The sequence below is a fragment of the Rattus norvegicus genome, chromosome 3 (assembly GCF_021556685.1).
Source record: "Rattus norvegicus strain SHRSP/BbbUtx chromosome 3, alternate assembly SHRSP_T2T, whole genome shotgun sequence".
Classification (NCBI taxonomy): Eukaryota; Metazoa; Chordata; class Mammalia; order Rodentia; family Muridae; genus Rattus; species Rattus norvegicus.
The window spans coordinates 115380609-115403867 of NC_141536.1; the positions used below are offsets into that span (position 1 = coordinate 115380609).

The following is a 23259-nucleotide window of genomic DNA, read 5'->3' on the forward strand; positions in this document are numbered from 1 at the left end:
ACCCTCCCCACATAGATAAATAATGTAATTTTAGGGGGGTGTTGTGAGATAGCAGACGGTATTTATCACCCCCCAAAAAAAACATGAATAAAAGAATTGAGGGCTGGGCAGGCGGCTTAGCTGGTACAGGACCTGAAGTACAAACATAAGGACCCTGGTTAGCCTCAGCACCTACATGAAAGCTTGTCTAGAACCCCAGCTCTAGGAGCAGAGAGAGATGGAGCCCTGGACTTCACTGGCTAACCAGCTTGGCCTAATCCACAAGTTTCAGGCTCAGGAAGAGACCTTACCTCAAAACAAACAAACAAACAAACAAACAAACAAACAAACAAATAAATAGGTGGAGAGAGTGATTGAGTAAGACACTTATACTGAACTCTGTCCTCTATACTCATGTGGGCATACATACATGTGCACATGTGTGTACACATGTACACACCCACCTACATGAATATGTACATACACTTGCCTATGCATGCACACACACACACACACACACACACACACACACACACACACACACAAAGAATAACAGAATAATTTTGGTCCAAATACCAGCGACTATGATCTAGTAGTCAGCGCGTGCACTGTGAGGACTGCAGTGTCTGGGCCTGGTCACAGCCGCTGTGTCTTCTCAGACCTGTTTCATTCTGCAGCTTTAGAACAATCGGAGGCCACTGAGAAGACACAGGGAGAAGACCAGGCAGCAGAGGAAGTTCATGCAGATATGGCAGAGACAGGACAGGTACCAGGACAGGAAGCAGACAGGATTCCTGTCTCTGAGCACCGTGAAGCCAGTAGCTGTGCTCTCAGCTCCACCTTTAAAACTTAAATTCGAAAATTGTTTGCCAAAACTCATGCCTTAGGAGACCTTGGAGAAGGGATCCGTGTCCCAGGACCCCGTAAAGTGGGTCACAGCCCATCCCGTTCTCCTATGACAGAACATCAAGGCCAGGTAAGTGAAGAAATCAGGTAAGAGGCTGTTAGACCTCAGCAAGATCCTGGCTATTTATTTTGTTTTATTTTATTTTATTTTATTTGGTAGTAGAGATTGAATTCAAGGCTTCAAGCATGCCACATAAGACCCTGCCACTGAACTTTTTTGTTTTCTATTTTATTTTGTTTATTTGTTTGTTTCATTCTATTACTCTGAAACCGAGTCCTGTTATGTTCTCCAGGCTGACCTTGAACTTAAGATTCTTCTGCTTCAGCCTCAAGCCTTACTCTGGCCCCAGGACCAGCACCAGTGGTGGGCCACATCTGTTTAGTCACAGTCCAGATTGCTGCCCTCCATCCTGCCAGCTCTGCCACCTTGTTCAGTGACTTGGTAATATAGATGGTACCTGTCAGATCTGCTTATGACTGACCTCAGATGGGATATGAATTTTAAACAAAGGAACAGGAGACCAGACCCATCTAGCGAGATTGGTGGTGGCTTAAATCTTCCAAAGTAGAGTTTCGTAAAGAGATACCAGCTTGCAAGCTTTTAAGTTCAGCAAACTAACAAACAAAACCCTAACTACAGGGGAGGTTGAGCTTTTGTAACAAAAATAGAGAAACAAGAATCTCAATTATTAACAGAAATGGCACAGGTGAACCACAGGGTAAATGGAAAGAAACAATTGAACCCAAGCATGACCACGGAGACAGGGTCAGAACAATGCCCAGAACACAAAAAGAATGGCCCCAGCTGTGGTCTGGGTAGTATAAAGGCTGTAATAGGAAGTCTTAGGATTTCTGTTGCTGTGATAAAATACCATGACCAAATGTAATTTGGGGAGGAAAGGGTTTATAACCCTGTCATCCAAGAAGTCAAGGGAGCAGGAATCTGGAGGCCATGGAGGGGCAGTGTTCCTTGGGGCTTGTTTAGCCTCCTTCCAAGTACACCCCAACACCACCTGTTCAAGGGTGGTACTGACTCCTGTGGAATGGCTGCTCACGCATCGATCCAGAGAAGGCCTCACAGGTTTGCCTACAAGCCAGTCTCATTCCCTCTTTTCCCAGACATATCTAGGTTTGTGTCAAGTGGACAAAAGCAAGCAACACAGGAAGTGGGAGAAAGAGCATTGCAGAAACATCTGGACTTTTCTTAGTCTTAGAACCAGTGACCTCGGCTACACAACTGCTCTGCACTTCTGGACTCTCACAGGCTTGCACACCGAAAGCCTTCACAAAGAACTAATTCGATAATCCAAACAAACCCTGTGCCTTGGAAGTCACGTTTGAACTTCAAGCTCTGCCTTTGGAGTAGCTCCTCAGACCCACATACCGTGTGCATCTCAGAAATCAGCCCCTGTATCTTGATCCCTCCAACACTCCCAGACAGACAGACAGTAGCGCCCCCTCCTGGCATATGGCCTTGATTGCCCACAGGGGCTGCTCCCTCCTGAGCCAAACACTGCTTCTTTTCTGACTAAGCACAAATCCACGGGAGGGTCACTGTCCACTCCTGAACACCTAGACCCCTGAAGTGTTCCCTCCTCTAAGCCACTCACTGCTTAGGTCTTACTTTTCCATAGTGATAAGCCATCTTCTCTGGAACTCCTGTCTAATTCATCCCGTATCTATCAGAATTCGCCTCACTGAGATGAATTGTCTCCTGGTGGAAAGCCCAAGCCAGGCAAGTGCTCCACCAGTGGCCTACATCCCTAATCACTGTGCAGGAATATTTTAGCAGATTTCAGATGAGAGCAGGTGCATCTAGGGTGTTAATGGCCGTAGACATTAGTGACAAAGCCAACGGATATTGGTGCTCTTGAGGATGACATTAACTACCACATCTACCCCAAAGCCCCTCACCCATCTGCCCTGGTTACTGCCTTGGTTGGAAAGGATCTAGCTTCACACATAAGCATGTGTGTAGGATTGCCTAGGCATTGACAGTGCTTAGGCATCAGTGTAATTGCAAAGACTGCAGGAGAGTTTTTTGTGTTTTTTTGTTTTGTTTTGTTTTGTTTTGTTTTGTCTACCTACTCTTCCTTGAACAGCTTCTGTGTGCAGCAGGATGACACACAGCTCGACAAGGTGGGCATTTTGCTGGTTCTAAACAGCAAAGAGTCCTTGTCTGGGAAGAGCTGGGTTCGGCTAGGATGTTCTTTATTTCCTTTCCTTTCCCCAGTGCTGTCTGAGACTATAGCTGCTAGCCAGCAGTGGTTAAGGACTTCAAACCCGTCCTAGCAAAAGACCACAGCGAGCCTCTGTTTCCTCTACAGACTGGAGCTATGGGGAAGGTTTCTTACACTGCCTCCATGTTCCACAAAAGCACAGCTTGCTAAAGGGCTGGCTGAGGTACCGTCTGGCACACAGGTGCCCCTACTTGTTATTGGTGGCTGCTCAGCCAATATACACTTGGGGAATCAAGGGGTAGTCCCCTAGAGGTATTTCACTGATTTCTAACAGTCCCACTTTGTAAGTGTATTAATGCTTACATGAAAGAAACTGTGCCACCCAAGCCCAGCCCTCACACGTGGTACCCGCTCTAGCCTCATCCGCACAGGTGCTACCTGCTCTGGGTTCTTGAAACACTGACGTGACAAGAGTGGCCTGGAGTTTTGAACGTCGACCAGTCTCGGTTGTCACTTCTGCTGGGATTGTGGCTCTCATGAGTCCATTCTCCTGCCTCCCAAGCTCAAGGTACAGTCTCTTTCTGCTGCACCAAGGCCCCAGGCGGAAAGCCAGTCCCAAGAGGACTAAGGGCCTCCATTGCATCTTCATTATAATTCTGCCCACAAAGTCCTTATTAGAAAGCTGTTTGCTCACCAACCCATTCCCTCCCCAATAACCTGCAAGCGCCCCCAAGCATGCAAACTTCAGGTGAGAGACTCCCACACCAGGCTCTGGCAATCAAAGCTCTACCCAGACGTCTCCACATCACCACAGCCTGAACTAGGGTGCCCGGATGTGCCAGTCACTCTCCTCTGCTGTGCCATCATGCCACCATGCCACCACGGCATTCCTCCTCTGTGGGATTCTTCCCCATTTTATCTTTATTAATTTTTAATCATGTGTGTTATGTGTGTATGCATGTGTGTGCATGTTATCCAGGTGAAGGATGAGGCTGACGGCTGTTTTCCTTCCTCAATCTCTACCCTGTTTCATTGAGACAAGGTATCTCGCTGAATCTGAACTAACTCATTCACTTAGGCCAGCTCTGCCCATCTGCCTGGTTTTGTCCCTAATCCCTTGCATCGGGGTCACAGATATGTCCCGCCTTTACATGACACTAGGTGCCTAAACTCAGGTCCCCACCCTTGGGCAACAAACACTTTTCTCAATGAGTCATCTTCCTGGCCCCTTTCCATTTTGAACACTTCAATCCACTTTATTCCCTAGGAATTTATTCCTTCCCCCTTTTAAAACAGATAGATCCATTCATGGAGGAGGGCTCTAGTTTATCTATACCTAACGTCTACCATAGGCTCTGCAGTGTCAGCTATTGTCTGGAGACTTATGATCACGACAGAAGGTCCTGAGAAGTCTTACAGTCAGAAAGACATATACATTTGTATTGGTTTGTCTGGACTTTCCAGTCCCACCCCGACGGCAGGTCTTTGTGGAGAATTGCATCTACAGCTCACTAGCGCCCCCTGACTTCCAGTATCGCCTCTGCAGGCCTCACTGCAGTAGAACGTCTGACCAACAGGTGGCCTGAACGTAACACAGCAGCGCACCTGCAGGTGGATGTGTGGGTGTCCCGTTTTCATAGGCTTTCGTGTTAGTCGAGCCAAGCCCTGCAGCTGTGGGCGTGGTAAAGTATAGCAGGGAATGGGGTAGCTTTATGGCCCGTGGAATCATCTTTGTTATTGTAAAGCCTGTTCTCTCTAAGTAGGTATTCATTTGCATGCCGGCCTCATGTCCTGGAGGGGCAGACCCTGAGGTCAAATGGTGCTGTCTTTGCTCCCGATGAAGTGTAGAGGTGTGGGGATGGGCAAGGAGGAGCAGAAGGGTGGGATGGGAAGTGAAGGATCCAGAACAGAAATCCACTTCCTTATTCGCAGGGGAGTCTGAAATTGAGAGATAAAGAAGACTCTTTATGAAGTATGTCTTACATGGGGACAAAGAGATCCCCTATAACCAACCTTCCAGGGACCTGGAGTCCTCACTTAGGGAGACAGAGTTGATACTGCAGGCTTCAGAACTAAGCTGTGGTTACATGGGCCTCCTGCTGGCTGCCTCAAGTCCCGGGCCGGAGTCCTGACCTTGGGAGGGAGGGAGCATTACTGTACCACAAGCTCTTCCCCCGCCTCTCATCTATGTAAATTGCTTTTACAGCACATGTCATAAATCAGCAGGAGCCAATGTTACTTTAGGTACTAGTCCAAGTTGTAAAGGCTGTCATCTGTGCCGACTCTGCCCTCAGTAGGGGCTCCCTAGAGCAGAAGCGGAGGACCAGAAGCTTCATGCAGGCTCATCAGGAGAGGAATTAAGACCAAGTCCTGGCTGGCCTGACTACATTAGGCATGAGCTTAGGTTAAAAACAAAACAAAAGCAGCAGCAACAACAAGAATGAATGTGCGAAACTCCATGATTAAAACGTAAGTTTCAAAACCAGGTTGGGATATGACTCAGTGGGCGATATGCTTACTGGGCAGCACGAAGACCTGAGTTCGGATCCTTGGAACCTATGTGAAAAGGCAGGTTGTGGCAGCTTTCCTCTGTAACCTCTCCACACTGGGGGAGCGAGGAGGAGACGGACAGATCCAGGGAACCATTCTAGCCGAGCTGGTGAGTTCCAGGTTCCGTCAGAGACTGCCAGGAAAGCTGAGAAGCAGAGTACTAGAGGGAGATACTGAGCAACCGCACACCGTGTGCGGGTGCACACATACGTGTACATCATCTATACATTCAGAGTTTCAAGACAGAGGGAACAGAGCTTTTAAACAAGTACAGGCCTTCCTGAAACTACACAGAATACATATCCCAGAGGCCAATCTAGTCTACGTCTGTCATGCGCTTGGAGAGTGGGGGACTTAATGACTTGCAGGTCCTTAAGGAAGCAAGTCTGAAGTAGAACATTCTGGAAAGACTTCTTCAACTCTTGGCTCCCAGGATGGCTCTCCAGGGCAAGCCCAGATTCCAACCTCTGGCATAAACCATGGCTTCAAATCCCACATCTTCTGCAGTGTGGGTCTCTGTTTCACAGGTTTCGTCCACTCTTCTTCGAGGTTATCTTTGCATTTCCCTAGTTACTGAGGGAAAATAAGAAAAAAATATTTTCTCTCAGCTTTCGCTTAGCTGCCTTTCAGTGCACAGGTACCTGAATCTCCTTCTCCATGTGCCCACTAGTCTCCCAGGATCCGGCTTGCCCTGGGCCTGGTGTGTATCCAGCACTGGGTATCATCGGTCTCTCCTGGGCTGCTCACTGCTGCCCTGCTTTCTCTCCTGACTTTTCCTTCAGGTCCTGGAGCGGTGACTTTTCGGGCACCTCTGGTGTCAGGACATCTTTTGCCTTGTTCTTTGACATCTCTTCAGCAGTTACCTCAGAACACCAGCGAGGCATTCGATCTTACACGCACACGGCTTTTGCTGTGCTCTAGACAACAACTTCATTCTATGGTAAAAGGATCACTGGGTATTTATGTAGGAAACAGCTATGTTCTGGAGGCCCCTGGTGGAAACAATCTCTGCTCGGCCACAAGAGTATCCCCCTGACTTCTGAAGAGGACAGGAACTCCTGAACCTCAGTGCAAGGGAACATCCAGATGGCAGCCCGCCACCAGGGACCCACCGTACAGACCACTGCCAGCCTTGAATCCTAGCTCACCTTCTGACTTTGAACTCAAAGTTTCACATCCTTGAAAAATACTCATGGCGGAAGGCTAGTCCCGAGACTAAAATAACTTTCCACGAAATGCTCAGAAAGCGTCTCCTTGCCTGTAAACGCTGTGATATTATAAGAAACACCCTTGTTTGTGTGTGGTTACGTCTCGTGTAACTGCCTCGGTGGGGCCTGCGAGGCCATTGCGGCTCATTTCTGTCACTTCTAAAACCCAGCACTCTTTCACTATAATGTGGCGCCTTCTCGGTTCTTTAAACTATTTTTCTCTTCAAGTTCTCATGAACTGATGGTTCCTGTTTTTCTGAATGTGCTGTTGGAGCCTGTGTTTCTGAGGGTTTGCCACCATTCTGGCTTAACAACTAGGCAACAAGTCAAAGTCCCCCCATGGCTGTGCTGCTGCTGCTGCTGTCCCTTGGGAAAGTGTCCCCTGGAGGGAGAGGCGTCACTGGCTCCCTGGGGAACACAGGAGAAAGGGAAAGGAGAGAGACAGAGTGGGTGAAAGTTCGAATGGCACAGGCGAGACTCTCGATGTGAGATCAGCCACTGTGAGCCGCCCCTGGGCTCTGAGCCCACAGTGGACCCTGTGTGAAACCCTTTGTGCCCACCAGAGGACCTCATTCTATGTAAGGATGAGACACGACTTCCCTTTTTCATTTCCCCGCCTTAGCAAATGTAAGTCCAAAATCTACTTTTGAACTTCTCATTATCCAGACACTTTAAAAAACAATTTTTTGAGACTATGGTATAATTACATCATTTCTTCCCTTCCTCCTGTCAAGACCTCCCGTGTGCCCATCCCCCTTGCTTTCTTTCAAAATCACGGCCTCTTTTTCTTTAACTGCTGTTACTTTTAAGAAAAATTAAGACACGGCAAGACCATTTGATTGACCTAAATACCCCAAAACGACTTCTTGCTAACAGGCTGACAGCACACTTGCTGTCAGGAGACAGCCTTCGAGGAGCTAATCCACACTGAAGTGGACCTGGGACTCCTCGGGGTTCCCCTTCTATACACACGCTCTGTTCATATGCTAGGGCTGAGGCTGGGGAGTGCTGCACGGCAGATATCTGTCTTCTGGGTCTGAAGGCAGAGGATCAGCCAGGCTGTGCACCTTCCAAGGCTCCCGGACCTTCTCTCATCTTCTGGTGACCCCTTAGCTGAGTCTCAGCGGCTCTAGCCTCCCAGAGCCTGGGAATATATTCCTACCTGCCTGTTTAGTTTTTCTCTTTGTATGGGTGTTTTGCCTGGGCACTGCATTAATGTCTGAAGTCCAGGGAGGTCAAAAGAAGGTGCCAGATCTCCTGGAACTGGAGTTCCAGATGATTGTGAGCTGTGAGGGTGCTGGGAATAGAACCAGAACCATCTGAAAAAGCAGCCAGTGCTCTTAACTGCTGAACCATCTCTCCAGCCCCAGGTTCCTTTTGCTGTTGCCACGGTCACCCTACCCCACAGGTCCTTGTCCTAGGTAGTCAGTCAGCTCTGTGGTGACACTGTTATGGAATAAGGACTTGTTCTGAGCTGCTGGAAGCATAAACGTTTTCAGAGACATAGTCAATCCCAGACATGCACTGGGGCCCTAACTGGTAACTCACAGCCTGTGACTCCCACTCACGTCTCTCCCACCAACTGACTACTCCCCCCGCCCCCAGTAAGCGCCCATTGCTCAGGAGGATCAAAGTTGCTTGTAATGGGAGCTTCAGGTACTCAGTGTCCTTGCTGAATAAAGCCCGTTCCTCCTTGGCTGAGTCTCCCGTCAATCTGGTCTCCGTAAGACACCAAACAAGCTAGACATGGATGCCTCTCTATAACCCCATGTCACCTGTGGATGCTCTGAGGAACCTCCAGGAAGTCCCACAGGCCCTGTTTGCACTCCAGTGAGGGAAAGACGCCAGCAGGCAGACAGCGAGTATGTCTCAATAGCTACAGGAGTAGCCCTGATTCTATCTGCTTTGTAAATAGCACTGAGTGCCCCGAGGACTCCAGAGGCTCTGGGTCCCACACGAAGCACATGGTGCTTCCTATCAGACTATAACCCTCAGGGCTGGAGCACCAGTCCCCAGAAGCATATCTGATGCTGACTCTAATTGACACAGCTTATCACAATGCCTCCCTGGGACTGGGCTAGAGATTGGAGAACGGCCACTATGCCTTTCCTGTGTGCAAGAGCCTGCTATCCAATCCCTACCTTCTCTGTAAGGACTCTCTCATCTTGTCTTGGAGTAGGGATATAGAGTACTTGCCTAGCATGCACAAAGCCCTTGGTTTAGTCACCAGTACCACCTAAGCTGACTATGGCGTACTGAATACCATTATATACAGTTCCATTTTTTTATCTTATATGAACAAATGAATTAAAGCTAGATGTTCTAGTTCTTCATTCATTCCATTTGCAAGTTCAAAGAGACCTCTTGCTTCGCTCAAGAGCTCTAGGAAGGTTGGCGCTAAGTCCATATGGTGGCTCTAAAGGCCCCTTTCCAGGTGAGGCAGGAAGGGTAACTGGATGGAAGTGTGGCCTAGGACAAACCCCAAGGCTTTCTGAGATTCTCTAAGGTCCAAGAAAGATTGCCTCAGCCCAAAGCCAGGACAACAGCCATCTCTCCCAGGAAATAATCGGCCAGGACAGTCTCAGAACACAGAACCCACCAAGGTTGGGTATGCACAGCCCACTGGAGGTTTGTGATGACCAGGAATTCTGCATCCATCCCTAGCCTTGCCTTCCCAAGGACCTCAGTTTGATTAGCTGTGACGTTTGTGCACGAAGTAAGCTTGAATGGGCCTTTAACATACATTCTTGACCCACCAAGGGTGCCCCAGGAACACTAGCTTCTCACCACCTTTGTAGCCAGAGTCCCTTTCCAATTTTCCCAAAGAAATTCGATTCTCTACTTACAGTTTAGGCATCATGGCTGATCTCTCTTACTCTGTTCAGGAGATGAAATCAAAGTCTCAAATCCCCAAAGGGCACCATGCTTCCATCAGGAGAGGATGGGCGGGGACAGTGTCTTTATAGTGCATTGGCTTTGATAGCTCTCAGACTCTACACACACACACACACACACACACACACACACACACACACACATGCACCTTCTATTTCAACAAGACACCCATCCCCTGCTTCCACTTGAGCCCCAGAAGGAGCAAATTGGTGTTGGGAGGGAGAGTCTCCTTATCCTGGTGGCTAGAGATGGGCAGGGGTGGGTGAGAGGAGCTGGGAGCACTGCCTGACTTTATCAGCTGTACAGGGTCTCAAAGAGGAGCTCATGTGTCCTCCGTCCAAGTGGCCATGCTGTTGTGTCCAGAGCCCCGAGGGAGGGTGAGGTTCGTGTTGAACACATACGGCAGATAAGATATGCGCTGGACAGTGAGTTACCATGTCGCCCAGAAGATCCATGGTCGCCTATCACACTGCAGTGGTGGCACTGTACTCTGTGCCTCATATTGTCCCCTTCTCCAGCATGACTGTGAGCAGGCACTTTTGGTGAAGTCAAAGAGCCCCCACTCCCAAGCCCTGTGGGAGATGAGATGAGCCACCCAGCTGTCCGTCCAGCCTCAGCAGGTAGCACAAGCTGGAGGCTGGGGTTAAAAGCACTTGCTGCTCTTGCAAAGGATTCTGGTTCCTGGAGGCACATTGCATGGTTCACAACCATCTATAGCTTCAGTTCTAGGGGTTCTGAAGCCCTCTTTTGGCTTCTGAAGGCACCTGTTCACATGTGGTGTTCTCTCTCTCTCTCTCTCTCTCTCTCTCTCTCTCTCTCTCTCTCTCTCTCTCTCTCTCGCCCACATACATTTACTAAAAGACAAAGTGGAGGAGTAGATAGATAGTACCAGGTGGGAAGGCACTTCTCGGAGTGAAGCAAGACACCCGACACAAGACTAAGGATAAAACTGTACACAGGTGACTAAGGCAATGGTGCCCAAAGGTCAAGTTCCAAAAGTGAGGATTGCTTTATTAGTTACTTTCCTCTGGTTGTGACAAAAGCTACTTAATGGAGGCTTTATCTGGGCTGGCAGCCCCAGGGTGCAATCCATCAGGACGGAAAGGCATGGCGGCAGGACGAGGACACTGCATTCACACTCGGGAAGCAGAGAGGTGGTAGCACGTATTAAGCTTGCTTTCTTCATTTTCTACAGTCTGAGATCCCAGCATGTGGGACGCTGCTGCCAACATTCAAGGTTGGTCTCCCCACCCCTGTAAACCCGACCTAGAAACTCCCTCGGAGACTTGAGACTCCCTCACAGTCTCGCCTCTTGGATGGCTCTAAACTCCGTCAAACTGGCAATGTAACTGCCCTGGTAACTGACTGCCAAAGGCCCTGTTCTGGAAGACAGAGAGTTGAAAGAACGGAAGAGAAGGGAAAGGATGATCGTGGCAGAAGGCCGGCTGAGCTGAGTCATTTCCACCTGCCCCTGTCATCTAGATAACCACTGTAACACATTCTATTGCATAATGTCCCCATCGCCAACAGTTACGCATGAAGGGCACTCCCTGTGTTCCCAAGGGCACCTGCAAACATATGGATATTGGCAAACTTGAAGATGCTCTTTACTGAAGCGCTCTGTCCGCAGCCTATGCTGATCTACATGGTCGTTTGATGAAGAGGTCATGGGGATCCCTTTCCAAATCCATGTCTTTCATAGGACATTTGAGCCAGCCGTGGGGGCTGATCAGATCCCTCAGTGAAAAGACCGGAAGAAGTGAAAGGGGAAATAAATACTTATTGTCCTCAAGTTGTCCCTTGGTCACGGGGTTTGTTATAGCAATAGAAAAGCAAACTACAACATGAGCCAAGGCTAGACTAAACCAGGAATGATAGACACTGGGGGGAAAAGTCACCACCTCTGATACAGAGTAAGGACATGGCTTTATGTGTCCCCACAGGGTGTGAGCATTCTGTGGGCCCAACAGGTAGAGATGGCCACCAATAACCTCAGTGTAGCATTCAAGATAAAGGCAGACAACTGAATCCTCACTGAGGAGGGCATTGTGGGGCTTCAGGGAACTGACAGGGAAGGAACTTTTCCAGGATCCATGAGAGGATGAAGGAGCCCACACACAAGGTGAGAACAGTCCCCAAATCTGGGAGGACCTCTAGGTAAGGAGCCAGAGTTTAGAGTATAAATCAGTTGTATCTGATGCAGACACTAGGCTAAAATGTGAAAGTGGCCAGAAAGCTGCCTCTGGACCATTTCCAGAAGTATTTCCTAGTGGGCACCGGACAGTGATGTAGTGGCTGTCTGGTGAATGGGAAAGTGGGCCTGGACATGGGTCAGCAGTGCCTAGGGGGCTCAGAGAGGGGTTTCTATAGCAGGTAGCCCCCAACACACACACACACACACACACACACACACACACACACACACACACACACACACCACACACGAAACCGCAAATCAAAGTAATGCATGCTAAATGATGCCAATGGTGCTTCTGACCCTCCAGGTCCCCTCAGCCTTATGTGAGGGAAAGGTGAAGATGGCTCGCCCATGGCCACCCAGCTAACCATGAAGAAGCAAGGATGCAGCAGGGGAATCTGACTCTGTGTGGGAATGAATGTGGTCCAGGTTCTCCCAAGGTCCTTTTGTCCCCACCTCAAACTGCTGCTTCTGTCCTAGAGCAGGCAGACCAATTCACAAAGCTAAGGCCAATCCGCTTGACCCTAGCTCACCAATGACCATGGCACAGAGAGGCTCCTGCGCAGGCTGCCTCCTCACCATTTGCTCACTTACGCTGCTGTTCCTGGCCAGCCTTCACAGGGCTTAGGAACAGTGAGCAAAGGAATGAGCCACCAGGGACAGCTCTCCTTCCAAGGCTCCCACTGCTCCTTAGCTCCTGTGAGGCAGTATTCTGAGTATCTAACCTGGAGCCATTGAGGAAGACGGCATTGCTGGAGTGGCCTGTCACCATCCTGTGTTCAGGAGGACGTGACAAAAGGACAGAAAATCCCATAGTATCTATCAGCAACTTGTATCAGCACAGTATCAATTGAGCAACTTGTGCGTATGTGAGGAGCACGCCTAGGAATCCCTCACACTCAACTCTGTTCATCTCCTAGAAAATGAAATGCAGTACAGATCCCAGCGTTCCCATTTTACAGATTAGGAAATGGAGGCTTGAGCACTGAGCAACTTCCTGGGTGTACAGCAGGTAGCAGGCTGAGCAAGGTCCAAATGAAACCATAAGCAAAGAGGAACAAAATCCCAGAACTTGAAGGAACAGTGGTATGGCTTTAAACAGCCTGGAACTGCGTCAGGGCCTGGCCAGCTCCTGCCCATGCCTCTTAGTTACCTCTAAACATGGTTGGATGCTCGAGTCTCTAAGAGTCCCCAAGGACAGTTTGGAGGAGTCTGGGACAGTGACAGCACCAGAGCATGGAGCTTCTTTATAACCAATGGAGTCAGATGGTGGAATGACTTCATTCACACAGACAGCACAGCAGCCCTCCCATCTTCAGAGGAAACACTCCCAGACCTCAGGGCATGCCTGAGGCTGCAGGGAGCATCCACACCTGGGTTGGTTTTCTCTGTGTGTATCTGTGATAAGGCTGAACTTACAACTTAGACAAAACAAGAGACAAGTGATTATTAATGAAGCCTCACAATTGCAACAATTTACGGCATAATAATGGCGTCACAGTTCATGTGCACTGGGGTCAGTAATAAGTAAACCAACGGTTACTTAGATGCAAGCACTGTCTACTGGGCAATCCGGTGGCAGAGACAGCAACTCTGAAGTACTAGCAGGCAGGGAGAACATACAGTATGGATACCCTGGGCAGAGAGAGTTGTGCCTGGGCAGGATAAAACAGGTCAGTGAAAGATTTTTTTCACACTGCTCCCACCCACGCGCCCACACGCAGTTTAAAACAGGAATTGTGTATTTATGGACTTCAACACTCGGTGGGCCACGTTTGACTGTGGGAAACTGAAACCAAGGAAAACGAAAGTGAGGCCGGGGAAAATCATCAGGGAAAGTACGCATGCAAACCCAGGAACTTCTAGCCACACGCAGCTATGAATATTTAAATTGTCATTAAGTGATTAATCATTCAGCTCAGTTCCTGGTCACATTGACCACGCATCCACTGCCTGGTGGCCACAAGTGTGATCACCATATCAGGCAGGGCAGACACAGTGTGGCCACAGCTGCAGGTTTTGTAGGACAAAGCTGCCTTGAAGGGATTAAGGAATACACTGTCTGACTTCACCAGATACCTAAGAGCTGTTTTCTTGTTGCCAGGCAGAGACAGGAGCCTCCACACTGTAAGCGGCCAATAGGTGAGGCATGCATAGGCTGTCCCATCAGACCCTGCTGAGGATGGCTGTAGCGGAAGGCGAGTTCACCATTCCTGAGGGTAGATGAATCTCCAGTATCTAGAATGTCAGTCAATCTGTCCCTACCCCAGATGGAGCCAGCCCTGAGTGGCTCTAGTAACCCCCAATATGATGGCAGCTACGCTAAAGTAACCACACCTGGAACACAGGGTCCAGGAACGAGGGAATCCACAATAACCAGGCATAGGGAGGGAGGGAAGAGTGGGGAGTACTTGAAATGGATTCAGTGGAATTCAGAATTAGAGAAGAAACACATTTAGATGTGTACACACTAACCAAATGAAGTAAAGACAGGTCCTATAGGAAAACTGAAGAAATACAATCTGGGCTGGGCAGGCAGCTGAGTTGAAACAGTGCTTGCCTTGCAAGCGGGAAGACCTGAGTTCTGTTCCCAGAATTGATGCTTTAAAAACCAAATGTGATGGTGCACACTTGGGAGCCTAACGCTAGGGAGGGAGGTGATACAGGTAGATTGTCTGGGGCTCACTGCCAGCCAGCTCGGCATGGTTTACAGTGCCAGGCCAGAGAGACCCGGTCTAAAGAAGGAGGAGAAAGAAGAGGAGGAAGAGGAGAAAGAGGAGATGAAGAAGGTGAAAAGGAAGAAGGAAGAGGAGAAGGAGGATAAGGAGGAAGAGAAGAAGAAGAAGAGAAAGAGGAGGAAGAGGAGGAAGAAGAGGAAGAAGAGGAAGAGGAGGAAGAGGAAGAGGAAAAGTAAGCAAACAGTACCTGAGAATTGACATCCAAGTTTGTCTCTTGCACACAAGGGTATGTTCTCCTACAAATACATGAGTACACACACACACACACACACACACACACACACACACACACACACACACGCATATGACAAGTGGACTCTAAAAGTCCAAGGATAACATGAGAGACTGTGTTGGACTCATCACAGAACCTAACAATTAATCCTGTTTGCCAACGATAGAAGGGAGTCATGGTCTCTAGTGGCCGCTGCTATGACTGCTGGTCATCCACAGTTCGTATGCTCCTTGAGATATCCTTCCCCAAGGCAAAGTGTTTCCAACGATGGTTCTATGATTCCAGCAGACTTAGAGGGTCCTATGCTTGGAGCCCATAGCAGGGTCCTCTCAAAATATTTTCATTAGAGAGAAAACATGAATAATATATTTTCAATGGACATAATCATGGATCCAGCGTGAATGAAGTATATCATTGTACCAGAACAGACTTCTTTTTTTAAGGTCAAGAAAGCTGCTAGAGCTCCAGCCATCTCCTCTGCATTTCGACAGGAAGAAAGAAGATCCAAAAGGTTAAGCCAAAGTACCTGGAACACTTGGAACAGTGAAGGAAAGTGTCAAGGGTTGGAGATGTCAGAATCCTTTAAAGAGCTTTCCCAGCATCCCTGGCAAACCCATGACCAGTCTTCATCTTTCTAACTGCAAAGGAGCCTGGGAAACAGCCTTTACAGGAAACATCGTTGTCCCTAACAACAAAAAAGCTGTTGCTGACAACACAGGAAGAAGAGGAAGGATGTAAGGCAGGAGACTTATCAACAGTCGTGTGGGGCTGTGGAGATGGATGGCTTGGTGGTTAAGAGTGAATACTGCTCTAGCAGAGGCCTGGATTTCGGTTCCTAGCACTCATGCTGGACAATGTACAACCTACCTCTAATTCCAACTCAGGGTATCTGACGCCCTCTTCTGGCCTCCACAGGCACTGCACCCTATGCATGATTTAAAAATTCATTCATGTCATAGCTTCTCTGTACTGTGAATAGCACAGGGGCAAGCTATTCACTCCTCTGTGTCTAGGATCTACTCACAGAAAGCAGCAGGAAGCTTTTTGGGCAGAATATATGAAGAGCAGATCTTTTTGGCTGTATAATTATTGAACACTTGTTTTTTTTTTTAACCTAATAAAGGAGCTGTGTGGTGGCTCCTGCCTTTGCTCCCAGTACCTGTGGTGGAGGCAGGAGGATCATGAGTTTGAGCCCAGCCTAAACTTCACAGTGAAGCCTTGCTCTGTTCATGAAGGACGTGCTTGGTGCCTGGCTCTGTTCTGAGTCTCATGTATATCCAATCTCAGACTCACAAATCACCACGTGTGGCAGAGCCTATCACAGTCATCCCACAGCCTCAGGTGAGGAGGGATGCAGAGGACAGAAGAAAGAAACCCTGTCCCCACTGTCTGTCTGCAAAGTAGCCAGGGAAGCGGGGAGAAGGGTAGTTGAGGCCCTTCTCATTCGGTGGCTGACGAATATGAGTTTGTTGCATATTGTAGGCTCCCCAGGAGCCAGGGAGACAGGGAGCATCCCCTGTGAGTGAGAAAGCTACTCAGACACCTCTAAGCTGAGCTTCCTTCCTCTGGGAGAACAGATCCTGAAGCTTGTTCCCAAGTCAAGACAGGGGACCTGGTCCCAGGTGGCAGCCAAGAAACTGGTTTCAGAGCCCAGGCTGGAGCCCAGCACAGAGACAAAAGTGACCTTGCTTAGAGCATTGGAAGAGGTATGGCCCTAAGGCCAGGGGCTCTATTTATTGGAAATTAACTGATCAACCTCAGAGGAGCTGAAATGGATGGGTCTCCATCCCCTCTGGGGCCAAAGAAGGCCATATGATATGAGTGGGACAGGAGCCCTTGTCCTTGATTCTACTTCAGACCCATGTCCTTTCTTTGTGAGTCCTGTTTTAGGGAGTCTCATACCCCCGTCTTCTTCCGCCTGTGCATAGGTAGACAGTGACAGTAAAAGTCAGTTGAGCATGACTCAGTAAAAGTCAGTACAATTGTGAGAACAGAACCCCTTAGCCATTTGAGAGCAAGTGAGCTTGGCTCCTTGGGGAGCCACTGATATTTAATAAATGTTGCTTTATGTCCAGTGGAATTGCCAGGAGCCTGTGTGACCTTCATGCACTGTAAATTACTAGTACAACGGGAATATATGTCTTCTGCCACCATTAACAAAAGTTCTCTACTTTTAACATGATACATTTTTCCAGGGCAGAGCAGTGGCCTGCCTCTCCTGTCCCAGAAACCCTTGTTTGCATGTAATCAACCTGGAAAGCCAAAGACTTGCAGGGAACCCAAGTTAGACTCGTTACACTGTTGCTCTAACATCTCAGGCTAAAGACAACCGGCTTTGCCTCAGAATGAATCCTATGAGACCAGTTGACCATTGGCTCTCCTCTCCTTCCTGTGAACCAGCTTCCTTCAAACCAGCTGTCTTTTCTTTGAGCACTAGGATCCAGCCAGAGCCTCTGCCTTCGACCAACCCCCAATTTTAGCTATGGTGCCAGAGACAGAGACAGAGAAGGGCCCTCAGGTTCCTGCCATTAGTGTAGCTTTGGGGACCTATGACTGTGCCACCCACGTGTTACACTCACAGTGCTCCAACACAGCCAGGCCACTCTAAGCTCCCAGAGCTTAAATACTACACACAGGACAGATAGAGAAAAATGACCCTAGCCACTTCTGGACCCCAAGGGTGGCCTTGAGGATGTGTCTGGCTTTTGAAACAGACAGATCTTTGGCGTTGGTAAGGGAAGGCCACACTGTTCTCCGTTTGGGTCTTTGGGGGCTTGTTTAACACTTTCAGTATGACGTGTCTCCCATTCGCATTGATTTTCAAGCAGCAAGAATCTAGATGAGCTAAGGGACAATTGTCACTGGCTTCAGCTGGGAAACACCAGCACCAAATCAAGCTGTGCCACCTTGGGGGCAGGTCTATGCCCAGGGGGCCTGGGTTTCCTGACCTTTGGCCCAGATGGCTGTATTTCGCAGGAAGCCCTACTGACTGCCTGCTCCTGCCCATTTTCCTGTGCTGAATGGGCTAGTGCTTCCCTGGCACCTGTGTGTCTTCACTGAGACAGTAAGGCTAATGACTGTCCCCTTTCTATGGTTCTGGGGGTTGTTGTGGAGTTAAATGGAGGACCCACAGAGTGTGGTTGGGCTGAATAAAATGGGAACTGTAGTTTTGTAATGATCTTGATAATAATGATGATGAGGGGAGGAGGAAGGGAAGGAGGAAGTGGAGGAGAAGGAAGGTTATAGTGATAACAATGATGGTGGTGACAACAGCTAAAACTCAAGGTTTCCTGAGAGGACCAAGAAGCAGTCCCTATGCAAAGGACCTAGTAAGCAAGACCCTGCTGAATGCAGAGCCTGTCGTAGATTGAGACCTCATGAGAGACCTTGTTTCAAGGACAGGATCCGTCCTGATGAAATACCACAGGGCAGTGGAGCCCGGGACAGATGCAAGAGGGTGGTCACATCTCTAAGAACATGCCTGTCCTGGTGACAGTGTCTCCTGGCAATTGGTGTATGTACCTCAGAACCTTCCAAAGGCTCACATCCATGACAGTCTTCTCCTTCCTTCTGGATGAAGAAGGCAGGACACCAGGAGCTCCAAGAACGCATAGCACTGGACGTAGACTGAGTTTGTGCTGTGGAAACCTCTGCACAAAATGTCATAGGGCGGATAGTCCACAATGATGAAGACCAGAGGAGACAGAGCCACAAGTCACAGGTTGGTCCTAGGTTGAGCACACCATGACAGCAGGATTCTGAGCAACTTCCACTGTCAGCAAGCCTGTATCACTTTCTGTTTGTAGTTAGACATCCCTTCCAAACTCGGCCTCAATTCCTGCCACGGAATGAGCTCCTCTGACTCCTGCCTGCAGCTACACTCAGTCCAGTGCTGTATGGCAAGTGGAAACCAAAGCCACAAACCATGTGGTGTGTGTGTGTGTGTGTGTGCCTGTGTGTCTGTGTGTGTGTTTGTGAGTGTGTGTCTGTGTGCCTGTGTGTGTGTGTCTGTGTGTGTGTGTCTGTGTGCCTGTGTGTGTGTGTTTGTGTGTGTGTCTGTGTGCCTGTGTGTGTGTTTGTGAATGTGTGTCTGTGTGCCGGTGTGTGTTTGTGTGTGTGTGTCTGTGTGCCTGTGTGTGTATGTGTGTGTTTGTGTGTGTGTTTGTGTGTCTGTGTGCCTATGTGTGTATGTGTGTGTGTTTGTGTGCCTGTGTGTGCCTGTGTGTGTGTCTGTGTGCCTGTGTGTGTATGTGTGTGTTTGTGTGTGTGTGTGTTTGTGTGTCTGTGTGCCTGTGTGTGTGTTTGTGTGTCTGTGTGTGTTTGTGTGTGTGTGTTTGTGTGTCTGTGTGCCTGTGTGTGTGTGTTTGTGTGTCTGTGTGCCTGTGTGTGTGTGTTTGTGTGTGTGTCTGTGTGCCTGTGTGTGTGTTTGTGAATGTGTGTCTGTGTGCCGGTGTGTGTTTGTGTGTGTGTGTGTCTGTGTGCCTGTGTGTGTATGTGTGTGTTTGTGTGTGTGTTTGTGTGTCTGTGTGCCTATGTGTGTATGTGTGTGTGTGTGTTTGTGTGTCTGTGTGCCTGTGTGTGTGTCTGTGTGCCTGTGTGTGTATGTGTGTGTTTGTGTGTGTGTGTGTTTGTGTGTCTGTGTGCCTGTGTGTGTGTTTGTGTGTCTGTGTGTGTTTGTGTGTGTGTGTTTGTGTGTCTGTGTGCCTGTGTGTGTGTGTTTGTGTGTCTGTGTGCCTGTGTGTGTGTGTTTGTGTGTCTGTGTGCCTGTGTGTGTGTGTTTGTGTGTGTGTCTGTGTGCCTGTGTGTGTGTTTGTGAATGTGTGTCTGTGTGCCGGTGTGTGTTTGTGTGTGTGTGTGTCTGTGTGCCTGTGTGTGTATGTGTGTGTTTGTGTGTGTGTTTGTGTGTCTGTGTGCCTATGTGTGTATGTGTGTGTGTGTTTGTGTGTCTGTGTGCCTGTGTGTGTGTCTGTGTGCCTGTGTGTGTATGTGTGTGTTTGTGTGTCTGTGTGCCTGTGTGTGTGTGTTTGTGTGCCTGTGTGCCTGTGTGTGTGTGTATTTGTGTGTCTGTGTGCCTGTGTGTGTGTTTGTGTCTGTGTCTGTGTTCTCTGTGTATGTTTGTGTGTGTGTGTCTGTGTGTTTGAGTGTACCTGTGTGTGTTTGTGTTTGTGTGCCTGTATGTGTGTGTGTCCCTGTGTGTGTGCGTGTGCGTGTGTATGTGTGCATGTGTGTGTGTGTGTATGTGTGTGTATTTTCATATATGCAGGTCATACAGACCTCCACATGCCATGGTTCGTGCATAGAGAAGCCAGATGACAACCTTGGGTGCTAGCTAACACCTTTCACCTTGAGATGGGTTGTCTTGCTTGTGACTGTGCATGCCAGGTTCTGCTTCCCTGCTTGTCACAAGTGCTAGATTACAGACAAAGCTAACTGTGTTACCTGGGTCCTGGTAGTCTGAACTCAGGTCCTGCTGCCTGCACATCAAACTCTTAACACTGAGCCACACCCCATCAGTGCACAAATCGTGGTTTTGGGCATTTGCTTTCACATTTGTCCTTAGTCTTTTTTTTTTTTTCCTGTCTTGTTCAACAACTCTCTCCTGATGACTAAAGAGACCTGTCAGTCCATCCTTGCTATTTTTCATGGTAAGAGGCCATTAGCTATCGGAATCCACAAGACTACATGACCTTTACATGACAGATCAAAATCAACGCCTAAAACACAACACAGCACCACCGAGCCACATACAATCCAACAGTGCTCATATGAGATTGAAGACACAGAACCCAGAGATAGGCTCACAGCTGTGACCTGCATATGTGTGACATAGGAACCCACGTGAGTGTGCTTGGCCCACAGACATACTGTGTCACGATTCTTGATCCCATGACGTGGCATTTCTCTGGTTACTTGAACAGCTTACTCACCGAGAGCGCCTAACCGGCTAGGAATGTTATATCGTTCTTAGACTTAGAACAACTGCTCCCTGCCTTGGAATGTCAATCACTTTCTGTAAAAGTCCTGTAGCTAACCACAAACCTGTAAACTATGCACCCTCAGAGGTCTGGAAACTAAGTGGACCAGGTAGAGGTAATTGTGCGGGAGTCCCACCTCCATCCAGGCCCTTCCCTGAGCACCTGGCAGGTACCTAACTCCTTAGGCCCCTTGTGCTGAGGTAGAGGAACAATGGTCTAGAAGTCCAAGGTCTCCAGAAGTGGGTCTACAGGGTCTGGGGCCCTTTGGCCCTGCTTCAGAGCCTCCCTTCTAATCCTTTAATCTTGTTATCCAAGTTTTGCGGCTTCAGGGTGTGGCTCCTGAGAGCTGGGACCCACCCACAGTTATCTAAACATAGATAAACAATCTTTGGGCAGAGCTGAAGTACTAGCTGGGGAAAAGATTCAAACCCTGTGAAACCTTTGGCAACTTCCGTGGGCTCCATTTACAGAATTGCTCTAGGAATTTTTCTCGAAGGTGTTCGGAGGCTTTCTTCCTCTGAAGCTTGCACTCTGATTTAAGCCAAGCTAGTGCCTGTCTCTTGTGGAAGCCAGCTTCGAAATTCATATCTCATCTGATTCTCCCCTCTCTCACATCAAGGTGTGAACTGTTTCAAAGGGTTGGGTGTGACTGTGGCTCTATTCCAACCTGGTCCTTCCTACACACCAGTTTTCATTTAAGAAACTATGCTCAGTCAGGGGCTGGACCCCAGACTATTACCATGAGCTCAAGCATGCTGAGAAAGCCAAAGTTCCTGACAGGGGGACAGATCCCTCAGCCTCTCAGGGACCTCTTAGGAGCATCACAGGAGACAGGAGGAAGCTGAGCATGTGTGACTGCCCCCATCACAGAGGGCCAACAAATGCTGATAGCAAGCAAGGACCAAGTTCCCTCCTGGGCCAAGCCAACAAGCTCCTGTGGTGCTCAGGGCGGATAGAGCTGCTCTGAGAGCTCATTCAGTTAGGACGCTGACTCATTCTTAACTCGGGAAGCCCCACACACCCCAGTGGATTGCTCAGAACAGGCTCCGTCTTCCCTGCAGCCTACTATGCTGCTTTTTAAGCAAGTGACTGCCTTTTAGATTAGCTTTAGAAGCGGCATAGCAGTTACCGTAAGTCTGTTTATTTGACAGTAAAGATATGCTCGTATGAATAATAGTAACTCAGCCCACTCCACTCCCCTATCTTCCAGGATGCCCTCCCAGGTCCCCAGCCTGTGGCTTTTCTGTCTGCTTTTGAACACGTCTTCCACCTGGAGCGTTAAGGGGAAGCAAGGGATGTAAAACACAGTCCTGAAGCCATTTGCACGTGTTCAGAGAAAAGTCAAAATTCTGCCTCGCTGCTGTATTTCTTGCCTTGAAGCTGGACAGCTCAGACCGGGCTGCCTGAGCCAGAAGCCAGAAACTGCCCCGGGGGCTGGCTCTTCCTCCTGCTTCTCAGGAGCGGAAGCTAGTCCAACCTCAGTGCCCAGTTAGCACAAACTCACCCACCTCCCTCTCTGACCTTCACTTTGGCTTCTAACAAGGAATCCGAGGTGGCTTCCTTCCCAGGCAAGTCTCACGTTCTCCTCTGAGACAACATAATACACAGCGGCCATCCGCAATGCACAGCTCAGAAACTTCCCCCAAGAGTCCCTCAGACCCAGCAGAGGTAGGCTGGAGGCAGAGGGGAGCCACTTTTCTGACATCACAGGCCTTCAAAGTCTGGGAGAAGCACAGTGTCTACCCTAGGACACAGCAGCTGTCACAGCCCAGAGGCGCAAGAAGACATCATTGACAGAAAGTACTCACCAGGGAGAAGCTGATAGACGGTCTGCCTTCCCAGCCACTGTGCTGTGAAGATCCCAAGATATGCTCAGCTTGCCTGGAAAGTCACTTTGAAACTTAGAAAGCAGCCACTGTAAAGTCACCCAGTCCCTTCATTCTCAGAGATGTCCACATGATTAGGAAAAAAAAAAAAAAAGACAAGAAAAAAGCGCAGAGCACACACCTCAGTCTTCATTGTCACTGGAACCAGATGACTCATGCTGACTCAGAGCCACCACTTCCTCTCCCGACATTCTCTTCATACTTGTGAGCCTGGCTGGTCTGGTTCCCAGGGTCTCTACCACCCTTCCGGAAAGAGCAGCTTCCCAGACCCTGGGTATAGGAGCTCCAGGCTTATAGCCAGTGATCACCCTCATCAGGGAGGAGGTGCTTCGGTTAGGAGACTTGGGGGTAGCTGAAAATAAGAGGCAGAGATCTCACATGTATTTGAGTGTCCAGTGCACACTGATTCTGTAACAAGCTGGAAGTCCACAGTGGGAAATGCACACTGATACTGTAACACGTAGGCAGCCCACAGAAGAGAGGAGAATCCATTTTTGCTATTTCATTCAGGCA

At 48.9% G+C, this 23259-nt stretch overlaps 1 long non-coding RNA gene across 2 annotated transcripts in view; it reads right to left on the reverse strand.

The window, feature by feature from the left end:
• Positions 1-22903, reverse strand: part of LOC134486149 (histidine-rich glycoprotein-like) — a 56782-nt gene extending 33879 nt beyond the window's left edge. Inside the window, exons 1-2 of one of the 2 annotated variants that reach the window (XR_015683779.1) lie at positions 22868-22903; positions 22669-22741 (exon numbers count right to left, since the gene is read on the reverse strand). This is a non-coding gene — a long non-coding RNA (histidine-rich glycoprotein-like). Of the gene's footprint in view, positions 1-22668; positions 22823-22867 lie in introns of those variants that run through there. The other variant, XR_015683778.1, reaches the window with a different exon arrangement.
• Between the last annotated feature and the right edge of the window lie 356 nt (positions 22904-23259).